The 12,417-nt window shown below is 42.1% G+C and overlaps 1 protein-coding gene across 4 annotated transcripts in view; it reads right to left on the bottom strand.

Moving 5' to 3' along the window:
* PXK (PX domain containing serine/threonine kinase like) overlaps nucleotides 1-12,417 on the bottom strand; it is a 74,620-nt gene that overhangs the window by 51,069 nt on the left and 11,134 nt on the right. The window contains exon 1 of one of the 4 annotated variants that reach the window (XM_047826065.1): nucleotides 10,859-10,907. The exons of the other annotated variants lie outside the window; for them this stretch is intronic. The gene's annotated coding sequence lies outside the window, so the exon portion shown is untranslated. Of the gene's footprint in view, nucleotides 1-10,858; nucleotides 10,908-12,417 lie in introns of those variants that run through there. 4 annotated transcript variants of the gene reach the window in all.

The following is a 12,417-nucleotide window of genomic DNA, read 5'->3' as shown; positions in this document are numbered from 1 at the left end:
TGTTTTTACAGCCTCCCCAGTAATTCTTACTAATAAGTAAGCAGGAAACACAGACCTAGTCCAGCCTTCTGCTTATATACACAGGGAATCATGATGAAGGTATAGATTAAATCATATAAAAAATGTTAACATTTTTTCCTCAAATATTCAGAATCATTTTAACATCCTTGGATGGTATGATTTACTTGTAGTCACTACTCAACAAATGCTTATCAACACAGTATTCGGTAAATCCTTTCTACCAAATTAATTTTCATTTAAATAGGTTATTTATAAAACAAAGCCAAGTAAGCATTGTTAACCTGGTAAGTGGATTTTAAGACAGATCATATTACACTATCATTCATTTCCATTCTGTTTATTTAGCAAAGGTTGATGAAGTTCACATAGCAGAAATTCCTGTCTTCTCAGGAATATATAAAACATGGTAATTCAACAATATCCACTCAATTATGAGTGAATCAACTGTGTATCTGGAATCTATGTTTAGCTGGTTTCATATGGGGATATAAAATAAATGTTTTAAGAGTTATTTGTGTGGTGTGACAAATCTCTTAAGCAACATGCTAATGCAATTATTTCTGAATACATAAAGAGAAAATGCTGAAACCATACGACATTCTTACATTTTGGGGATCAATCCTTTAGCTTGGAAATTTTCATTTTTTCCAGAATTGTCTTACTGGCAAATTTTCTGAGCTTTTAACATTCTTAGAGTAAAGCTGAAATTAGCACATATAACTGAATACTTCCAAACAACTACATCATAGGCAAGCTCTTTTCAGGTCTAAAATTGAGGCAAAATGTTAATTCTCAAAAATACTTCTAACATTTATTATTTCACTATGATTTACCAGAGGAATAATAGTAATTTTAAAAATTCCAGTTCAATGTTGGGCACTTGGTAGGTGCTAAGTAAACACCGATGTCTTGCTTTATATTCTTTGAGTTTGAAGTTCAGACCTGCGCTTTACAAAGATGTTGCTGCCAATTGCAAACATCAACTAAGCACCCACAGTGTTCCAGTGCCTGTGCTTCTTCCATGCTGGGGTGTAAGTCTGAACAAGGAACATACAGTTCTGGGGTGTCTGGATGGCTCAGCTGGTTAAGTGTCTGACTTCAGCTCAGCTCATGATCTCACAGTTTATGAGCTCGAGCCCCCCATGGGGCTCTCTGCTGACAGCACATAGCCAGCTTCAGATCCTTTGTCACCCTCTCTCTCTGCCCCTCCCCAGCTTGTGCTCTCTATCTCAAAAATAAATGAACATTAAAAAAAATAATAAATAAATGTTAAAAAAAAAAAAAGAAATGTACAGTTTGACCCCATTTCTTGCTTTCTTCTTCTTCTAAGATCCCATTTTTCAGCAATCTCCACACCCAACATGGAGATAGATCGAACTCACAAACCCAAGATCACATGCTCCAACATGTGTTGGAGGGTCACATGCTCCAACAACCAAGCCAGCCTCGCGCCCCTCCATTCCTTCCTTCTGAAGAAACACAATTTAGATTTTTTTTTTTTAACTTGTCTCTAAATATGTGACAAGTGTATCTTGTCTCTAAATACATGTCTCAAAATACTTGATTTTGGGGTCAGGAGCTTGAGACCTACACTGAGGGTAGAGTTACTTAAAAAGTAGAGTAGAATAAAATAGAACAGAATAGAATAGAACAAATAAAATTCAGAATTTCCTTAACATATATTTGTGCCAGAATAGGTTATATACCATTCAACTGGCAAACATCTTCCTATTGTACTCCTTTATATATGTTCCCTGCCCTTTATTCCTCTTCCCTCTCCCTCAAATTGACAGTAACAATTATGTGTTCTAGTCTTCCATGTGCCTTTATTTTTTTTGTTAAGTTTATTTATTTATTTTTGAGAAAGAGAGTGTGAGCTCAGGCTAATAGTATCCTCGCTAAGGTATTCCTGAAGCCTCTTTACTGATACTCTATAAATTTGTCTATTATTGTGATTAAGATTACTATATTGTCTTAAAAAAAAAACTTGTTTATAAAATGGCACATAATAATGATTGGGAAAAGCATTTGGCAGAAGGGAAGCAGTAACTAAAAGATAATGCCTGGGTCATGGTGTCAGACTGTGGTAGCCAAAATGATATCCTCATTAATGTTCCTGCCAAGACATTCTTTATATTTAGGTCCGTGATCTCCAAAGAAGGTGATTCTTCTGACTCAAATGACATTTAGCAATGTCTAGAGACATCTTTAGTTGTCGCAGGGGATGGGGGAGTGCTACTAGCATCTAGTAGATAGAGGTCAGAGATGCTACTAAACACCTACAACGTACAGGACAGCCTACTCCCACCCCCACACCCACTCCCACCCAAGGACCACCTGGCCCCAAATGTCAATAGTGCCAAGATTGAGAAGCCTGGATTCAGGTGTATTGATAAACCAGTAATCCCAGTCCATGAAGGCCTGGGATGCAGGATGGTGCTAGGGTTACTTCTGCCATCATCTACCCTTGGCCATAGCCCCTGGCCCACTGGTACCTCACATACAACACCATTTGTAATACACACATGTCCACCTAGAGTTTGCTTAGTTACTGGCAGCCTCAAAGCACCACCCATTGTGTAAAAACACATTAAGGCACATTCAGGTTCCACTGTAGCCCCCAGGTCCCACCTGCCATGTGGTAATAGATACAGAAAGACAGTGGGTGGGGTGCCTGGGTGGCTCAGTCGGTTAAGCAGCCGACTTTGGCTCAGGTCATGATCTCGAGGTCCATGGGTTCGAGCCCCACGTCAGGCTCTGTGCTGACAGCTCAGAGCCTGGAGCCTGTTTCAGATTTTGTGTCTCCCTCTCTCTGACCCTCCCCTGTTCATGCTCTGTCTCTCCCTGTCTCAAAAATAAATAAAACGTTAAAATTTTTTTTTAAAGAAAGACAGTGGGCAATATGAGGTGATTTTGCTCAGAATATATATATATATGTGTGTATATATGTATGTATATATACGTGTATATATGTATGTATATATATGTATACATGTATATATGTATATATATGTATATGTGTGTATATGTGTATATATATATATGTGTGTGTGTATGTGTGTGTGTGTGTATATATATATATATATATGTATATATATATGTATATATATATATATGTATATATATATGTATATATATGTATATATATATATATATGTATATATATATGTATATATATATATATCCATATTTTTTTAAGTAAATTCTACCCCCTGTCTGGGGCTCGATCTCACAACCCCAAGATCAAGTGTTGCTCTACTGACTGAGCCAGCCAGGTGCCTCTGCTCAGAAATATTTTTATTCCACTTTAGTGAAACAAGGTGGTCCCTAACTACAAAACATTTGAGGGGCGCCTGGGTGGCGCAGTCGGTTAAGCGTCCGACTTCAGCCAGGTCACGATCTCGCGGTCCGTGAGTTCGAGCCCCGCGTCAGGCTCTGGGCTGATGGCTCAGAGCCTGGAGCCTGTTTCCGATTCTGTGTCTCCCTCTCTCTCTGCCCCTCCCCCGTTCATGCTCTGTCTCTCTCTGTCCCAAAAATAAATAAACGTTGAAAAAAAATTAAAAAAAAAAAAAAAAAAAAAAAAAAAACATTTGAATTTTTTTAGCTTGCCTGGTACCACCATCCACTTGACCAAAAGGAAGTACTTTCACCTCAAATCTCCAATTTGTAAACTAAACACAGCACAGCTGTCCACTGCTTGCAACCAGGCTGTAGCTCTTATTAAAGCAGAGAGGAGAGTGCCCTGGAGACTAATAGAAACCCAACATTTGAAGTCAGGCCTCCTCCTCCCGAGCTGGAGTCAGCAGCCCAGAATCTTCCAGTGAATCATTCCCATCTTTACCACCGTCTCTGATGTGGAACGGAAACTGCAGCATGTATAAAAGAGACAATAAACCGCCAAGGCCCATCAGGCAACAAAGGGAGAGCTAGGAGCTGCGGGGTGCGGCCCTGAGTCACACAGATCTCGGCCTGCCACCAAACCCTGCCATCTGCTGCCACTTCCCCCAAAGGGCCCTCTTCTTGCCCCTCCTCACAATACCACACCCTTTATCTTGGCGGGGCAGGGTGGCTACCTTGTCAAGCCCTGGCATGTGAGCATTGCGCTGGTCAGTGTGGTCTGGTGTGTTCTTCAAACTGGAAAGGCATCAGGACCACGTAATTTCTGACTTAAGTGAGGTTAGAGAAGAGAGATGTAACAAAATGAGGACCGATCTGGTTCTAGGAACCTTGCTAAGCCCCTTACTCCATACTTCTCATTCCATCCTCACAGCTGCCTAGAGGGGAGATCTCAGTCCAGCTCAGCAAATTAAGTGAGCTGTCCAAGGTCGCACAACTGGAAGCAGCTGACTGGGAGTGTGACCCAAATACCTGATTCCCAAGACCTTCCAACCTGCCAGGCATGGCCAGCAGTGCTCAGTGACCTGGCGGGGGGCGGGGGGGGGGGGGGTGCCCTGAGTTTTTCCTGCAGCCCTGAAAGATGGGGGTCCTCACTAGTTGGTGGAACTCAGGTGGTTCATTTCTAGTGATGTCGATCTATTGACTCCTATCCTGAGGGGGGCAGGGGCAGGGTTGGGGCTGTTGGTTCCACAACTGTTGATTAACGCTTCCTACATAGGCCATTTTCCAAGCAAGCATCCCCACTGGCATTTTGTTTTCTGAGTTCCCAAAAAAGTACTGAAGATTTATTTCCCTGCACAATAGCTGATATCCAAAGATGCCTTGGTTGGATGACATTTTAGGAAACACTGAGGAAGAAAACTTATTTTGAATCTGTCTGGCCCCAAATGACCTTACTGAGACTATAAACACAGTTCATTTTGAAAAAAAAAAAAAAAAGTGTTAAAGGAGCTAAAACCAAAACTTCAGCAAACCTTCAAACCAGATTAACCCAGTTAATTCTTCTCCCTTCCCTTTTGGCATAGATAATCAGGTTTACTCAGAGACTCAAAGTACAGAGAGACAAAGGCAGCTGTTTGGAGGTATTTTACATGTCAGTGTCCCCACATCACTATATCTGAAACAGAGGGTCCCAACCCTGCTTGCTGCATTCTAAAATCACCTAGAGAACTTACACCATTTTTTTTTTTTTTTTTTTTTTTTTGGGAGAGAGAGACAGCACAGCATTAGGGGAGAGGGAGAGAGGGAGGGAGGAAGGGAAAGAGAGAATCACAAGCAGGCTCCTTGGGATCATGACCTGAGCTGCAATCAAGAGTTGGACACTCAACCGAGACACCCAGGCACCCCAAATCACCTAGAGAACTTAAACAAACAAACAAACAAACAAACAAACAAAAAACCATACCCATGGTTCAGCCCTACCTCCCAGAGACTCTAATTTAGCTTCTCTGAGAGGAAGCACAGGCATTAGTAGGGCCTAAAAGTTCCCGGGTGATTGTAATGTGCAGCCAGGGGTGAGAACCATGGTTCTAAAACTTCTTAAATAGGAAGCAGCTTCACACTGCAAAAATAAAAACCCTCTCAAGAGAGGAAGGAAACTAATGAACCAAGCACCCACCAAACCTCACAGCCTCCTCTTTCCCCACCCTCCTCGCCTCTTCAAGGGTACAGTATGTACCTAACTTGAGCCCTGCGGGGGTCCCCACACTGGGCCCTGTAGTGGTAGAACCATCGAACCATCTGGAGATGGCCCTTTGAAACAAGTAAGGAAGAACCATTACCCTCACTTTGCAGCTGGGGGCAATGAGTCTCTGAAGGGATAAATGCCTTGACTAGAAAGTTATAGATCTGGGATAGGAGGCCACATCTCCACTACCCACTAGCCGTATCGCTCCCCTGTATTCATCCCCAAATCCGCTTCCTCCTGGCACTTTCCCTTCAAAGGAAGGCCCGCAAAGAATGCTGAGCACATGTGAGCTCGCTAAACATCCAACACTATCCTTTCCCTGCTCGGGAACCTTTCAGGCTCCACTGGCCACAGAATAAAACCCAACTCCTTAGCCTAGCTTCCATGTTCTGCTATCACCTAACCACAGTGTCCTAACCTGTTCCTTCTACTCAAACCTTCCTCTACTCAGTCAGACTCTGGGTACCCTAAACACCCCTATCTACTCCCCTCTTCGCAGGTCAACACCTGGGAAGGTTGGCTGTTTAATCACATTACTGCTATTTTTGTCCTATATCTACCTGTGTCTGGGGAAGGCGGGTAGGTGGGGGGGGGGGGGGGGGGGGAGGATCTCTCCAACTGAATTAAATTCTTCAAGGGCTAGGATCACACATTTCTTTGTATTGCAAACAGCACCCACCACAAGGTCAGGCCAATAAGAAGTGCAGCAAATACCAGTTGGTGGGCATTTGTTAACTGATTGATTGCTCCTTTGGGAAGGAAGAAGCATGTTGCTCTTTTTCACGTGCATGTACATCAAGGAAAAGTTAAAAAGCATGCTCAAGAAAATCTCCATGCGGCTGCGGGTATGGGCAAATAGGTGAAGGGGATTAAGACGTACAAACTTCCAGTTATAAGTCACAAAGATGAAAAGTACAGTATAGGGACTATAGTCAATAATATTATAATAACATTGTATGATGACTATGCTTACCCTGATAAGCGCTAAGTAACGTATAGACACGTTGGATCACTATGTTGTATCCTTGCAACTAATATACCATTGTATGTCAACTATCCTTAAATAATAAAAAAGAAAAATATTTTTATTTTATTTTTTTTATTTTTTTTTAAATTTTTTTTTTTTTCAACGTTTATTTATTTTTGGACAGAGAGAGACAGAGCATGAACGGGGGAGGGTCAGAGAGAGAGGGAGACACAGAATCGGAAACAGGCTCCAGGCTCTGAGCCATCAGCCCAGAGCCTGACGCGGGGCTCGAACTCACGGACTGCGAGATCGTGACCTGGCTGAAGTCGGACGCTTAACCGACTGCGCCACCCAGGCGCCCCAAGAAAAATATTTTTAAAAAAGAAAGTCTCTGTGGATCTCCCAAGCCCTGATTTATTATCCCTTCAGTGGACTCAATATTCAACCCCATGGTATCACACAGCACAACAGCTGCAGCTCATGGGCAGAGGGCAACATCACCCTGAAGGGACAGCCAGGTTTCTGGGGAAATTCTCAGTCGCAGGACTTCTGCTCAGCTTACCAGCCACCTGCCTGGCTGCTTACAATTCTTAATATTTCACTTAGAATTAATGATTACTCCTTACTCTGCTAAGTATTCATTATTTATTGTTTCATTTGTAGATTTCCAGTGCTGAAATGTACCTTTGTTTTATTATATAATGTGCAAAACCTGCCCCAAAACAAATGAAAGCATTAGGGTTTTTAAAGGCATTTGATGAATCTCCACTATCTTAACCTAAATTTGTGCAGGTGAGTGAAGCCAACTGTATCTCCTTTTCAACCAAGTGAAATAAAGTTCATTTAAAATCTAACTGAATCAGGGCACCAGGGTGGGTCAGTCAGTTAGACATCCGACTCTTGATTTCAGCTCAAGTCATGATCTCACAGTTTGTGAGATGGAGCCCCATGTTGGGCTCTGTGCTGAGAGTGCACAGCCTACCTGGGACTCTCTCTCTCTGCCCCTCCCCAACTTGCGCGTGTGAGCGCATGCTCTCTAAATAAATAAATAAATAAATAAATAAATAAATAAATAAATCTAACTGAATCATAGAACTGCACGCTTTACCTTTATGCAAAACAAGTTCTCCGGTTTCTATTCTGTGTTCACAGAAGGGACAAGGAACACATCATAAACTTGCTTTGATGCCTGCAGTGAGAGCCACCGCCTTATTTAGCATATGCTTCTCCCTGCTGCAGGCCTTTTGAAGTCCATGGTCTCCTCTGCGGGACAGTCTCCTGCCCAGCCAGGGGAGCTGCTCGCCACACCCAACTTCAAAGACAGCTGATGTTCCAGCAAGGAGAAACACTGCAAAGAAGCACTCAAAAATCCTTTTGGCCTCAGACATGACTACAGAATGGATACATTTTAAACAGCAGTTCCTATAGCATTCTATAGTACAATGACCCTTAAATGGCACCAAAGCAAATTTACATAATTTGCTAAAATGGGAACCCATGAATTCCATTTAAGTCAAAGCAAAGGGGAAAAAAACTCAAAAATCCGGGGCTCAATTAAGTAGTAATTAAAAATGAAATATGACCTCCAGTAATCCTCACATTTCTTGGGCGGACGCCCTAAAAGTGTAGAAACAGATGCAGTGAACATAACCTCAGAGAACTAATCACCACATATTTCACTGGCTAGAAAAGACAGAAAACACGCAAACTCTGATCTGGTTGGAAATAATGATTTTTATGTGGGCTCTGGTATCCGAGGGAGGCCTCCTCCTCAACCCTCACGCCCTAAGCTGGTAACGACCTGAGTACTTGCTGGGAGTGAAGTGTTCCTCCTCCTGGGGCCCCTTCTCTGCCTGCCCCCACGTGCTACTGCCCCAAAGTCAGGCTGCTGGAGTCCTTCTCGAGGTTGATGCGACTGATGACTAGCCACACTGTGTGCTCCTCCCCCATCTTTCCCCATGCCACAACCACTAGTCTCCCAGGGGAAAGGGCCTGGCTTCCCAGTCACAGAGACCCAATTCAAAGCCCAAATGGCCCTTACTAGTTTTGTGACCTAACTTTGCTGCATCTCTGGGCCTCAGTTTATTATCTACAAAATCGTACCTTTCCAACAGGATGGCAGTAAATATTAGATGAGGTTGTACACTTACAGCATCCAGCAGAGGCCAGCTTTGTAACTTAGTTTTCTTTTCTGCTAAGAAATAGCAAGCATAATAAGGTGTGTGCAGGTGACTACACCATGGCCCGACTCAGTAAGCACAGGAGATGGCCAAAGCTCTGTGAAGGGCACCAAGGGAACAGCATAAAGGAGCCCTTCTCTTTGAACATAGGAAACAATGTTATCAGTCTCTGATCTCTGACAGCGAATGCCATTACTCCAGCCTCTCTTGTCCCACCTTCTATGCCCACTTTTATTATTTTTTTAGATTTATTTATTTTTAAGATTTTAAGTAATCTCTATACCCAATGTGGGGCTTGAACCCAGAATCCCATGATTAAGAGTCACATGCGCCACTGACAGAGCCAGCCAGGCACCCCTTCTAGGCCTTTTTCTTTTAATGTTTATTAATTTATTTGTGAGACAGAGAGAGAAAGACAGAGAGAGAAAGTGGGGGAGGGGCAGAGAGAGAGAGGGAGAGAGAATCCGAAGCAGGTTCCATGCTGTCATCGCAGAGCCTGACACAGGGTTCGATCCCACAAACTTTAAGACCATGACCTGAGCCAAAATCAAAAGTCAGACGCTCAACTGACTGAGCCACCCAGGTGCCCATTTGCCCACTTTTAAAGGGGCTAAGTAAAAAGCCTTCCCCTTAAAGAGCCTAGATACTAGCAATAAGACAATGGATAAGCTATTTATGGCTTAACTATATAGTGGAAGAATCTACACGCCTTTAAAAGGGTATATTAAAATAAATTTTCATTACACAGGGCAAGGTGTACATTATAATGTTAAATATTTAAAAAGCATAGAAAACTGTGATAACATTGATAGGAAGACAGAACTATAACAAATGTTAACGGTAGTTGTCTCTGGAGTGAAATTATGTGTGGTTTAAATTCTCTTAGCTATTTTTTTCATATTTTTCAGGTTATCCTCAATGAGCACATATATTACTTTCCTAATCAGGAAAAATAATTTTTCTAAAAGTTCCTTGGTTTGCTACACATGTAATTTAAAACATGCTACTTTCAAATAAAGAAGCCTGAGTGGTAAGGATTGAAATTGTCTGAGCTCGGATAAGGACACAGTATGTTATCAATGATAAATGCAAGCTATCATCTTTTTTTCCTTTGGCAAGGGAACTTTCAGTCATTTTATGACTCACTAGCATCTTTACTGTACTGAAGAGAGTGGAAAAACAGAAGATGAAAGTCAAATAAGTTAATTATTCTACTAGAATCAGGAGTGGTAAAATATTTGGTGGGAGAGGAGCTTGAAACTACGGGGAATCAAGGCAGGAAAGTCCCTACTGGTTTCCACAGAGTAGAACTGATCACTACCACCAAGGATGAGGGAGGGTTGACTGCACATAAATTTATTCTACCTCGCCTGAAAACATCATCGTATTCTCCTGAGATGCTAGTTCCAATCATAACCACGTAGGTGACTATACACACTACGCCACCATCAATCTCTTCAGAGCTGAAGGTAGTAACCGCTATGTTTAGGGGACACTTATTCTTCTGTCCCTCAGCTTATCCCATCTCCCAGGATTGCCTGGAGGTACCTGCAGCTACCTCTCTTTCACAAGAACCTCACCTCTCTGAGAGGGACACATGCCTTAAACAAGGGCACTCAGCTAGGAAGTCATGAGACTGGACTCCACCCTAGGCCTGTCTGACCCAGAGACACAGCAGTTCCTACCTCCTTCTATGGCCTTAGGCAGGATGCTTACACATCACACACCCCTCATTTTGATGGATAGAGATCAGCTAAACAGGCAGAACCAGTCCCTCAAGTGAGGAAGAAGCCCGGAAAGAGGGGCAGATTAAGTACGGGAACTCAGGCCTGGGTAATAGCAGTTGAAAATAGCTGCAGAGCTCTCAAAATACCTCCTGGCCTAGTCTCCTGACTTTACTACCTCTGCGCTAAGCAACCCACCTCCTCCTGCACGTTCACAAACTGCAGTCTGTGTAAATCTGAGCTGAACGTAATCTGGGCACCGCACAGAAGCTGTGTACAAATATGAAAAAATTATTTTACCTTCCCGATGCTACATAAGCCCCACCATGGACATCAGGCAGGTTCTGAAGAAGCAGAGAGGAACATTTTTATATGAACATACCTAATGTGGATGTCAGGTTTATGGAGTGAGTCCCCAGCAATGTGAGTGGTGGTTAATTTCCGTTGTACCAAAATGGAACAGAGTCTTTGACAAGGGCTGTTTATGTTTCCGCACTATGCTCCTACTAAACTCTAACAACAGCTGCACTTCTTTCCTGTGCTTTACTATTAAAAACTATGAAGGCTCTGGGTCTCAATGGTCACAAAGCCCTACTGGTCACAGGGCTAGCAGGTTCTATGCTCTAGCTCAGCTTTTCTTACTTGGTTCAGCAGTTTGGAGACAGTACTGACCTAAGTCTGTGACATCCAATACAGTGGCTGCTGTGCACATGTGGCTAAGGGACTGCATTTTTAATTTTATTTAATTTTATTAAATTTAAGTAGTCTAAGTAGCTACCTATGGCCACTGGACAGTTTAAACTATTTGCAGATATAAACATTAGAGACTTGTGAAAATATAAGCATACGAAACATATATGACTTGCTTTTTTCTAATTTAACATAATATGAATCTCTTTCCATATTAGTAACCATACATCTGGATGTTGTTTTTAATGTCTGTATCTGGGCTGTTCAATATAGTAGCCACAAGCTGTAGGTAGCTATTGATAACCTGAAATGTAGCTAGTCCAAATTGAGGTATGTTGTAATTGTAAAATGCACACCAGGTTTCAAAAACTTTGTATGACATAAAAAACATAAAACATATTATTAGTTTTTATATTGATTATCTATTGAAATAGTATTACTCTGGATACATTGGGTTAGGAACAGATTATATAAATTAATTTCACCTGTTCCTTTTTGCTTTTCTAATGTGGCTACTAGAAAACTTAAAATTACACACGTGGTTTGCATTACATTTCCATTGGACAGCTCTTCCTTAAAACCTCCACCGCATGTAATGAACTAACTCCACGCCTCGGTAACCAGGATAGGAGAACTGAGAAAATGGTAATCCAAATCAGTGTCTGGTTCTGCGGCTCAAGGGAGGACCCCTAACTCCTCCTCACCTAGGCCTGGGCTTAGTGGAGCCATCAAACAGGTCCACTGCTCTGAAGGTCCTAATAACAGATCAGGTTGGGGATGGCTCAAAGTCCACTGGCCTATAAACCATTCTGCCACCCCCAGCCCTATGGCCTGGAGGAAGTTACTGACCCTCTATGCATTCATTTTCTCCCAACTAAAAAATGGGGATAATAGTGAACTCAATTCAGAATTGTTATGAGGATCAAATAAGAATCTAGAAGAGTTTGGCAATTCCTTATTAAGTTAAATATACACTTATCATAAGACTAAGCAACTCCATTCCTAGATACTGGCCCAGGAGAAATGAAAATATGTCCACACAGACTTGTACCCAATGGTCATAAGATCACTATTCACAATAGCCCCAAAGTAGAAATGACCCAAATGTCAACCAGCTAATGAATGCATAACAACTACTGAGCGGTAAGGAGAAACATGCAACATCATGAGAGAATCTCAGAGCTTTATGCTAAGTGAAAGAAGCCAGACACAAAACATTACACCCTATAATATGTATTTACATATAACATT

This window comes from Prionailurus viverrinus, chromosome A2 (genome assembly GCF_022837055.1).
Source record: "Prionailurus viverrinus isolate Anna chromosome A2, UM_Priviv_1.0, whole genome shotgun sequence".
In the NCBI taxonomy this organism is placed as follows: domain Eukaryota; kingdom Metazoa; phylum Chordata; class Mammalia; order Carnivora; family Felidae; genus Prionailurus; species Prionailurus viverrinus.
The sequence above is the reverse complement of the archived record's forward strand: the minus strand, read 5'-3'. Positions and strand labels throughout refer to the sequence as shown.